The sequence below is a fragment of the Callithrix jacchus genome, chromosome 6 (assembly GCF_049354715.1).
Source record: "Callithrix jacchus isolate 240 chromosome 6, calJac240_pri, whole genome shotgun sequence".
Taxonomy (NCBI): Eukaryota; Metazoa; Chordata; class Mammalia; order Primates; family Cebidae; genus Callithrix; species Callithrix jacchus.
In genome coordinates, this window is record NC_133507.1 from 65,307,626 (window position 1) to 65,320,365 (window position 12,740).

Here is a 12,740-nt window from a genome sequence, read left to right on the forward strand (position 1 = left end):
AAATAACCCTTGTTATTTTCTAATAGCATTCTCTTCTTTCCTTTTATAAAACTTGTCACCATTTAAAATCAATATATTAACATGTACATTTTTAGTCCATTTGCTTTTGTTAGACATGAGTTTAGAGACCACACTTTGTTTATGTTAAAAATGAAAAACATGGGCTTCTGCTTTCTGTTTCAATGTGTAAAGGCCTTAAAAGTCTTCACTACTATCCTTACAACAAGAAAAAGCTGAACAAATTGAAAATCAAAGACTTTCTTGGATCCATTAGAGAAGTAGATTTACAGGAAAAATTCCTGTCTCAAAATTTGAAGTGACAAAGATGTCCAGAGAATCACAGCTGAAATGTGCTTACCTGAAGCAGAAGATGCAGGAGGCATAACAGTTAGGAACAATGAAATGGCAATTTTTATGAATTTATGTAGTATAAATATAAACTATAAAGTGTGAGAAATTCCTTGTGTAGGAACTCTTAAGGGAGATCCCACAATTTTATGATTTATACCTCCAAAAACCATCATCAGCTCCTGAGGATGAAGATCTGAGAATTGTCCCCTCACAGTTAGATAGTAGGAGCAGGGAAGTTATAATCATTATGAAATGCAACCTGATTGTTCTCCATAACAAAGGCCTACTCTTTAGGGAAGAAGATTGAATGAGGAACTTATTTCAGCTACGGAAGGGCATTTCTCCAGCCCCACTAATCTTTCTGTCTTACCTATTGTGGGGGAAAAATCTACATCACTGGAGAAGGTGAGGGTCACAGTAAGAAACACAGAAGCATTAAAACAGAGTTTTTCTTAAGATTGTAGACTGCTTTAGTTTCCCCAAACCTTGTCACCATACCAACAGAACATTTGTATAGTAACAATGAATTATTACAGCTGAAAGATGAAAAAGTTAGTAAAAATTGTGAAATACATCTTGGAGATCCTACATAATAAAGGACTAATCTTCAAGGAAAATGACTACCAATAGGAGAAGTTCATTTCTCACACTCCATTCCATTCTTATCTTCCTTTCTTGACTGAGGAAGAAGCAAACAATAGGTGTTAGGGCTTTAAGGAAATACTCTGGGAATGACACAGTAAAGGAAAAGAAGCTATACTACTGGAGAAACAGTTGTGAATATCATAGCCCTAAGATAGAGATTTACTAAAAGACTTAGATTTAGTCAGAAAATTATTCAACAATCCCCCTTTCTGCCCATTTTACTGTCATACTAAAAAGATTCCAGTATATAACACTGGATAAAAGACACAGAATTTATTTGAGAAGGAATACTTAGGGAAGCCCAAATTGAAAAAAGACAAAAATAAGGACACTAGAGGAATTTAAAGCCTTTTGGCACCGGTATCTGCAGTAAACATTAAGCACATCATGGAAGAAATTTAAAATAACTATGATTTCCATGTGAAGGGATCTAATGAAAAAACTAGAGAATATGTGAGAATAGATGAGTACTGAAAGAAGAGAGAAGCTCTAAGAAAACTTTTTTAAATGCTAGAAACAAAAGCACCATAACAGAAATGAAAGTGTCTTTGATAAATTAATCAGTAGACTTGACACAGCTGAGCAAACAACCTGCTTAAAGATAGGTCAATAAAAATTTCTCAGACTAAAAGGTAAAGAGAAAAATAGCATAATAATGATAATAATAAATAACAAAACCTCCAAGAATTGTGGGAAAAATATTTTAAAGTGTAACATACATGTAATTAAAATACTAGAAGAAGAATAAAGAAAGAACAAAGCAGAAAAAATATATACTTGAATTTGGCCAATAATTTTCCAAAATTAATGACCCAGACATGGAGCTACAGACCCAGGAAGCTCAGAGAAAACCAGGGAGCATAAGTATCCCCAAACCACATCAAGATATCTTGTATTCAAACTATAGCAAGCCAAGGACAAAGAAAAAACCTTGAAAGAAATCAGAGGGGGTAAATCCCATTTGTTCCTACAGAGGAGCAAGGATAACAATTACAGTGAACTCATCAGAAACCAGCCAAGTAAGAAGAAAGTAAATTTAAATATTTAAAATGTTGAAAAAATGTATTACCCATTCATAAGAAAAACTCCCAGGAAACGTTCTCAACTTGATTTTTTAGAAAAGCATGAAAACTCATTGTAACATATTTAATAGTGATAACCAGTATACTATCCCTCTGTGATCAAGAACAAGGTAAGGATGCTTTCTATCACAATTCCTATTCAGCATCATATTTCAATTTCTTCTTGTCCAACAGACAAGACAGGAAGAGAAAATGTAAACAGATTGGTGAGGAATGGATGAACCTGTTTTTGTTTTAAGATGATATAATTGTCTATACAGAAATTAAAAAAGAAAATGACAAGAAAAAAAAAAAACCAGCAACAATGAAAACTCTTGAGGAGGATTCCGGGAATACAGCAAAGTAGAAAACACCAGCGATCTCCTCCCCACCTGGACAACTGTTACACTGGTAGAATCTCTCTGATGTAATTATTTTGAAATTCTGGAGATTATTAAAAAGCTGTAACTTTCAGGGCAAGGCTTGGGTGGTAAACTGTAGTTACTTTCAGTCAACTCAGTTTTTAGCATGGTAGCAGCTACCCATCTCCCATCCCCAGCCCTGTTGCAGTAAGCTGAGCACACCTTCAAGAAGCAAGCTGTGCACAGTCTGTGGGAGCCAGGGTGGGACTAAACAAAGGACTGTGTCCTCCAAAGAGTAGGGCTCTGTGCTCTGGTCACTGATTAATGCTTTCTGATCACAGAGGTACAGACAAAGAGGTAGGTGGTCATGTTGTTGCACCTCCTCCCATTGCTGTAAGACCCACTCCTTCTGTGTGAAGTGATATCCAAAGGACCCTCCACAGCTTTATTTTTATTTTTTGCCACTTTTGGCAGCCAAACATTAAAAATAAGGACATTTGAAAACAATTGTATATACAGGGAATTTTAAAAAGTGACCATACATGCCCAGGGAAAGGCTTGGAGAAGACTTGGGAAGTTTTTAGATTTATAACTTGAGGATGTTTTTTCATACAAAGACAGCCTATAGCAATTAAAAATATATAAAATAAGTGAAAAATAAACAACAGCAATAACAGGAAACCCTAGGGGAAGGAAGGAAATATGATTTTCAGAGTTAACACATTATTAAATTCAAATGTTCACTTTTCAAAAAAAATCACAAAGCATGCAAAGAAACAAGGAAGTATGACTCATTCAAAGGAAAAAAAATCAACAAAACCTATTCCCGAAAAATTTCTGATGGCAGATCTACTGAACAAAAAGTTTGAAACATGTGTCTTAAAGATGCTCTAAGAGCTAAAAAACAAAGGAAAGAAGGTCAAGAAAACAATGTATGAACAAAATGGAAATATCAATAAAGAGAAAAAGGAAAAAGTTTTTTCTAGGATGGCAGATTAGAGGTTTTTATTGTGCCTTTCCCACTTGGAAATAGAAAAATGATGTGCTAAGATTGACACTGTGAGCTTTTATTCAATAAAGGAATATGGGAACTCACTCAAAAAGTGAAGGACACCCCAGATCCCAAGGACAAGACGGTTTACAAGCAGGATGAATGATGACACTCAGTTGATAAAAGTGAAGCTCAAGTATATGAGGGAGGCAGAGTCTCCCTCTATGGATCACTTTTCCACTGGGGATCCATACCACCAAGGCCGCAGAAGGGCACCTTATTTCTCCAAACTCTTGCAGCTACCTTGCGGAGAGGCTGGGGGAAGTGGAGACAGAAAGAAACCAGGAAAAGCTGAAGGAATTTTCTTAGACCCAGGACTGAGAGGAGTATACAGTTTTCAATCCAAGTTCACACAAAGTCAGTCATTGTTTGGTGACCCAAACAGTAGCGACCACTACAGGCCTTTCAGTCTCTTGCAGGAGATTGGAGTGCTTGTTTCAGAGTGGGAGAACGGTTCTCACAACCTGAATAGAGTGGCAATTGTGGAGTACACCCTAGCAGTGGGAGATGGAATTGGCCTCTCTTCAGTGGCTGGACTGAAATGAGAGAAAAGTTCAACTGAGTTTCAGCTGGAAATAGCTCTGTGGTATAGTGCTGGTCTGCATATAATTGCTGGGTGCCCCAGCCTGCTCCCTTGGTCAGTCAAGGGAGGGTATCCTATCAGTTTCAGGGAGTGGAAGGGAGGCAGATATTAACTGTGCTCATTGGGTTGAGGCTGTAGGCCATACCTGCCTTTCCTTGCAAAGAACTTGGTATAACAGCAACCCCTCTGCTTCATATCCAGGCAAAATAGAAGACAATCAGTGTACTTGCCTGCTGTTCTAGGGACTAAAGTCACCACTCTATTCCTGTGCAGAGGGATCTCCATGCAGTGGCACCCACTTTGCTCCACACCTAGGCATAACTTCAAGCATTCAGCACACTTGTTCACCTGGATTAGAATCACATCACCCTGGGTTCCAGAAATCTTGGTTCAGCAGCACCTCCTCTGTTCCATACCCAGACATGTTTCCAGGCATCTGTGGCACACAATTTTCTAGATTACAAGTATAGGCGTCTCCCTTTTCCTCAGCAGAGAACTTGGGGCAGAAGAAGTTTCTCCACTCCATGCCTAGCCACATCTCCAGGTGCTTGGTGGCTGCCTCCTGGACCCCAGTTGGAGCCAGTGATTATGTCTGTCATTGGGGCACATAGAGCTACCTAATCTGGCTCCACCCACCTTGGTTTCTCACTCAGGAACTGAAAAGGAAGCTCAGACCACTGTGCATCCCAGAGGATAACCCATTGTGTGAGACATCAGAAAGCATCTCATGGTAAATAAAGACAAAGTATATATCCATCTACGTTAGCTGCAGCTAGCTCATATCCAAAAATACCACCAATTGGCCTGGAGAATGAACTGTGCAACCCAATAGAAAAATCTACTGACACAAGTACTTAGCATAGCACTGGGGAACAAGATAAGCTTCCTGAGACCTCCATCATATTTGTGGTACAGGAGGCAGCAAGCTTGCTCACATGCTCAGCGTCTCACTATTATAATCAGCATCTGAGAAAGCCACCACAAAAGGCTATATATAACTAAGGAACCTTTACAGATACTTTGCCGCTGAGAGCACCCAGAGCAAAATCCAAAGAACAGTATACAAAACACATTGCAGTGACATCCTTAAGAAGGCAAAATATCCTATCCTAATAAAAATAAATTCAGGAATAAGGAGAGGTAGCTTATCCAGATGAGAAGGAACTAGATAAACAATTCTTAATGTATGAGAAAAATAGAGTGTTACAACATTTCCAAAGGACCATGTTAACTCTCCAGCAATAGATCCTAACCAAAATGAACTGTTTTAATGCCAGATAAAGGACTCAAAGTACTGATTTTTAAAAACTTCAATGATATTCCAGAGAAAGTTAAAAATTAACACAAAGAAATCAGGAAAACAATTCAAAATATGGAAAAAGAGATATTTTTTTTAAAAAGCAAACAAAACTTCTGGAAATAAAAAATTTACTGCAGGAACTACAAAATACAATTTAAACCTTCAACAGTAGGCTTGACCAAGTAGAAGAAAGAACTTCAGAGCCAGAAGTCAAGTCTCTCAAATTAATCCAGTCAGACAAAAATAAAGAAAAAAAATCATTGCATAAGAACAAAGCATTTGAGAGCTATGGGACTATGTAAAGCATCCAAACTTACAGGTGATAGGTATTGAGTGATAAGAGGAAAAAGTAAAAAGTCAGGAAAAAGTAAAAAGTAAAGAAAAACCAATTTAAAGGAAAAATTTAGGAACACTTCCCTGGTCTTGCTAGAAAACTAGACGTCCAGATACACGAACTTCAGAGATTCATAGCAAGAAGACATAGAGCCATAAGACTATCCAAAGTCAATATAAAGGAAAAAATAAAACAAACTCCTAAAATGGCAAGGGAGAAGCATGAACTAACCTACAAAGGATATCACATCAGACTAATAGGGAACTTCTTAGCTGAAACCTTATAAGCTGAAAGAGAAAAGGGTTTTCTCAAGGAAAAACAAAATCCCAGCTAAAAGCACTGTGTCCTGCAAAACTAAGCTTTGTAAATGAAGGAGAAGTAAAATCTGTCCCAGAAAACACTAAGGGAATTTATCACCACTAGACCAGATCTACAAGAAATGGTCAAAGGAGTTCTAAACATGGAAACCAAAAGATGACACTTATCATCACAAATACAGATGAAAGTATAACTCATAGGCCTTATAAAACAACTATGCAATTGAGACTGCAAAGCAACTAGGTAATAATACTATGCCAGGAAAAAATCATACATCAATACTGACTTTAAATGTAAATGGATTAAATGCTCCACTTAAAACACATAGGCTGATGGAATGAATTATAAATAAAATCCAATCATATGCAGCATATAAGAAACTCACCTAACTGGTGAAGATATTTACAGATTCAAAGTAAAACAGTGAAAAAAATAGATTCCATGCAAAGAGATTTCAGTCAACAACAACTTAAAAAAACAAAGAATACCATTATATAATGGTGAAATAATCAATTCAACAAGAAGACATAACAATTCTAAATATATATGAACCTGACATTAGAGTGCACTGTGATTCATGAAAAGAATATTACTAGATCTCAGAAAAGAGAGATACTAGTACAATAAATGTAGGAGACTTCAACACCCCATTGACAGCACTAGACAAATCATTGAGGCTGAAAATTAATAATGAAACTCAAAACTTCAATTCAACTCTAGACCAAATGGACCTAACAGATATTTATACAACATTCTATCCTCCAACTACACAATGGGGAAAAGTTGGAAGCATTCCCACTAAGAACGAGAACAAGACAAGAATGCCCACTGTAGCCAATCTTATTCAACCAAAGTACTGGAAGTCCTGGCCAGAGCAATCAGGCAAGAGAGAGACAAATAAAGCATCAAATTAGAAAAGAGGAAGTCAAATTATCTCTGTTCACTGATGATAGATTGTATACTTCGAACACCCTAAAGACTCTTCCCAAAGACTTCTAGCTTTGATGAATACCTTCAGCAAAGTTTCAGGATACAAAATTAAAATACAAAAATCAGTAGCATTCCTATACAACAATAACAATTAAGGTGAGAATCAAATCAAGAACTCAATTTCATTTACAATAGCCTCAATTAAAAAAAAAACAACCTAGAAATACATTTAGCCAAGGAGGTGAAAGGTCTTCTCCAATAGCTACAGAGCACTACTAAGAGAAGTAGTATATGATAGAAACAAACGGAAAAACATCCCATGCTCAGGGAATGGAAGAATCAGTACTATTAAGATACCATATTGTCCAAAGCAATCTACAGAGTCAATATAACTACTATCAATCTACCAATGTCATTTTTCACAAAATTTAAAAAATTCTAAAATAAATATGAAACTCAAAAATAGCCCAAATAGCCAAACCAATCCTAAGCAAAAAGAACAAAGCTGGAGACTTTATATTACCTGACTTCAAATTATACTACAAGTCTATAGTAACCAAAACAGCATGGTACTAAGATAAAAATAGACACATAGCTCAACATGGAATAGAACAGACACATATCTCAGATATAAAGCTACCTACCTGCAACCAACTAATTTTCACAAAGTCAACAAAGCATACACTGGACAAAGGACACTCTTTTCAATAAATTATGCTGGAATAATTGGAGAACCATATGCAGAAGAATGAAATGGGACACATATCTCTCGTGAAATATATAAATTAACTCAAGATGAATTAAATACTTAAATGTCAGATGTTAAACTATAAAAATCCTAAAAGAAAAACCTAAGAAAAACTCTTCTGGAAATTTTACTAGACAAATCATTTATGAAGAAGCCACCAAAATGAGATTCTACAAAGACACTATAAACAAATTAGACTTAATTAAACTAAAAAGCTTTTTACAGCAAAAGAGATAATCAACAGAATAAACAGAAAACATAGAGAATGGGAAAAAACCATTTGCAAACAATGCATCCAACAAACGGCTAATATTCAATATCTACAAGGAACTCAACAAGGAAAAAAATGTATAAAAGTGGGCAAATAAAATAAAAAGTGGGCAAATGACATAAATGACATTTTCAAAAGAAGACATACATGTGGCCAAAAAGCATTAAAAAATACTCAACATCACTAGTCATCAGAGAAATGTTAATTAAAACCACAATGAGATCCTATCTCATACCAGTCACAATGTCTACTATCAAAACATCAAAAAGCAGCAGATGTGGTGAGGATGTAGAGGAAAGGGAATGCTCATAAACTGTTGTTTGGAATGTAAATTAGCATAACCCTGGAAAACAATATGGCAAATTAAATTATATAAGTGGGTAAATAAATGATAGATAAATCCAGATAAATATACAAATTAAAATGTAGATATAAATGTATTTACATATGTTATATGTGTACTACATATCTACACATATTCATTTTGGAAGGATTATGATGTATTTGTCTTAGATTTTATAATACTCCCAATAATGTAGGGAATATCCTATAATCAGATATATTGAAATTTCTTTAGCAAAATATTAATATTTATACAAAGTGTGACAAGGAATTCAAATATATTCACTTACTTCAAGCTAAGTTTTAGTTACCACATGAAATTACATCCAACTTAATTTGTTCTTAATTTGTCAGGCTTTTAGTATTGCATCATTGAGAATGAGAGATGTTTAACCCTGTATTGTGGGGGGAAAAGAGAAACCCCTTATATGTTATGGCCCAGCATAGTAGCCATGAGTGATCCATAGTTATTTATATTTAAAGTAGTTAAAAGTAAACAAAATTTAAATTTGTCTCCTCATGCACATTTACCAAATTCCAGGTACACAAAAGCAGCTGTGGCTAGTGGCTTCCACATGTCACAGCATAGATATTCAGAATTGCTTCTTCCCTGGAAGAGAGCAGTAGTAAGTTCAACATTAACAAACTCCAATTCTTTTTTCCCCTCAAAGTTAAATTTTTCATTATATTATTTTTCAAATAATAGTAATATGTAATTACTTCAAGTGGAACGGAGTAGCTTGTATAATAGCATAGCAACTAAAATGTCATAAACACAGAAACCATTGTTAGGAGGCACTGGAAGGCTTCTGAGACAAATACTGCTCTCAGGATTCTAAAGATGGGAGAAACTCATAGAGCTCAACTGACAGCTGCAGTTAATTTTTGACTTATACAACTTTGAAAGAACGTAGAAAGTGTTACATAATCGGGATTGCTTAGTGAGGGAGGAATGAACCCTTTCTGGAAGAAGACCAGCCTCATCTAACACGGCTTTTTTCCATATAAAATAACTGACACTTAATAAAATCTTATTATGTACTACAAAGACAAAACTAATGGACATAAAATGAATAGGTAACTGAAAAAAGGTGATAAAAAAACAGTAGGTAACATTATTTTATAAAGTGAATATTGATTCAATATCAGAAATCTGACAAGGAAGAAAAACTGCAGACCAATATATCTTATAAATATAAATAAACAAATCACAGCAAATAAAATCCAGTTGTGTATATCAGTGTATGCATTTTAATGAATATACACTATATGGAGAGAGGCAGGTCAAACTATATGGCCATATTAATAGATGCAGAGAATCAATTTTATCAAATTATACACACATTAATGACCAAAACCTTTTAAAAATATGAAAAGAGGGCAATATTCCATAATCTGATAAAAATAATTACAAAAATATAAATTAAACATTCTTCTCAATGATGAGATGTTAAACCTCCACCATCTTGGAAATTAGATATGAAACAGAGTCCAGGAGTTCTTGATCAGCCTGGGCAAGATGGTGAAGCAAAAAATACAAAAAAATTAGCTGGGTGTGGTAGCATGAGCCTGTAGTTCCAGCTACTTGGGAGGCTGAGGTGGGAGGATTGCTTGAGCAGGAAGGCAGAGGTTGCAGTGAGCCAATGTTGCACCACTGCACACTCTAGCCTGGGTGACAGAGTGAGAACCTGTCTCAGAGGAAAAAAAGAATATCTGCTATCATGCCGTCCTGGAAATCTTCTTTACCAGTGAAATAATGCAATAAAGGGAAAATTAAGTTATAGGAATTGGAAAATAATAAAATCAAATATTAATTAAACCAGATCCCAAAGTTGTACATAGAAATTACTAATAAATCTACATAGAAATAATCAGCAATGATAAGTAAGTTTAGTAAATTTGCTAAAGTCATCAAAATAGTAAAGTCAATTATATTTCCCTGTCTCAAACACAAAGAAATAAAAATACACTTTTAAAAGTATGCTGTTTAGAAGTTGGGCACAGTGGCAACACACCTATAATTCCAGCGTCTTAGAAGGCTGAGCAGGAAGGCTATCTTGAGCCTAGGAGACGAGCCTGGGCAACATAGCAAGACCTCAACACACACACATACACACACACACACACACTATTTATAGTAGCATCAAAAGCATCATTTACTTAAGAAAAAATGCAGTCCATCTGCAAGCCATTGCACTGAAAAGAATATTTTAATGAAAAAATAGAAGAAAGCTCAAATAAATTAAGAGCATAATCATATCCATGAATTGAAAGAATCAACATGCAAATAAATCATTTTTTTCCCAAATTATCTATAGATTTAATGACACCTGACAAAATTTCTAGCATAGTGTTTGGAAAATTGACAAAATAATACTTTCAACATTTATTTGGAAATGTAAACACATAGGCCAGGTGCAGTGGTTCACACCTTTATGTTATAATTTCAAAGGTTTGGGAGGCTGAGGCTGAAGGAACACTTGGGGCCAGGAGTTCTACACGAGCCGGGAAACACAACCAAAACTCTCTCTTTACAGTACAAAAATTAGCCAGGCACATGCTTATAGTACCAATTACTCAGGAGGCTGAGGTGTGAGGAATGGTTGAGTTCAGGAGTTCAAGGCTGCAGTAAGCTTTGATGGCGCCACTGCAGTCCAGCCTGGGCAACAGAGCAAGACGCTGTCTTTATAAAAAGTAAAAGCAAATATAAACACTTGAGCCAAAATACTATTAAAGAAGTGAAAAAATATTGAAAGACACACATTGTCAGACACTAAATCCTGTTATAAAGCTTCATAGCCCCAAACTCGAAGCAGCAGAGTCCATTAAGCTGTCATACGTATGAGTTCTGCATTTCTCTCACCTTGTGTTGCTAGAGAATTGAAACCATACTGTGAATTTGGGAACATCAAGAGCATGGAGGAAGGCACAGTGTAGGAGAAACAAGCTTACCTTGGGGAGAAGGTAGTTTCTGAATTTAATGTCAGAGGTCAGTGCATGGGGCATGGTGGCGGGAATGAGGTTAGTGTGCTTCTGGACCTCGCGTACCATGGCATCGTGCAGGGTGTGTGGCTCCTGTCCTGCATGCTGAACCTCCAGTATTTGCCAACTGCACGGTTAGGCTCTTCCTGGACTTTAGCTGATAAGACACGAGTGAGAACTGATGGAAAAGGAGAAAAATGGCACATCTGTCATAGCAGTTCAGACATACATGAAAGATTCTGAAGGTGTTCCTACAGCAGTACACATATAAGTTATAGGGCCAGAAGTACATCTAGACTTAGAGAGAAAATTACTATATTATAAATTCATGTAACTACTCTGCAAGCTAAGCATTAAGGTAAATCTGTATTCACCTACATATTAACATATAGGGTCAATACAAATAGAAATGATAAATTGCTTCAAAATATAAATATTTAGTACATTGCAGAAGGAAAAAAATAAAAAACTTAATATTTTATCAAAATGTATATTTTTAAAACTGAATTCTATTAAAATATGTATATGTATGCATGGGCTTGTGTGTTGGGTGTATGTGTATGGAAGTTGCATATAAACATACACACACAAGATCCTTAAACTCCACAGAGGTAGACACTTTGAAACATTCTAGAAGTTTCTTCTGAAATTTATGTTCACATTTCTAGATAATAATTCTATTTTGATTTATTGACTTTTATCTCTTTTTAGAAAATTTCTAAAACTTCATGGTAAGAGAGATGAGAGCTTACGTCTCTATCACCATCTCATAATCAATATATAGACTCACATACAAAAACACTTCCCTCACTCCAGTTTCCTCAGTGAATTTATATCCCATTTTATCGTATCAGTACTCATGTTCACATCATTACTTCATAAACATTGATCATAAGTGTAACAGATACAGTTATGCTTCCTCTTTTATATATTTTGAACTTAAAAGCACCTATATCAATTTTAATTTTTAAATGCCAATTTAGAATAATTGCAAATACTCAGGTATGCTTCAAACACCTAGTCAACAATTTCCAAATACTTAAAAAAGTCAAATAATCAATTCTGTTTTTTTGTTCTTGATGTTTCCCATTATCTTTATGGACTCAGATTTCAATTATAATAAAATTCCTTAGGCATATTTTTTGCCTAAATAGCATATGTCCTGATTATAAATCTAACTTTTAAAATACTTTTCAGACAATAGAAATTTTCTAGGGTCACTTTGCTAAGTTTCTAGACTATTCTCTGCACACTTCAATAAATAGAATTTCCCAAAAAACTAAAAAATAGGATTAATATTCAACCCAGAAATTCCACTACTGGAATCTATCAAAAGTAAAAGGAACTATTTTATCAAAAAGACTTCTGCACTCATATTTATTGCAGCCCTATTTTTAATAACAAAGTCATGAAATCAACGTGTTTATCAACTGATGATTGGATCAAAATGTGGTATGTATAC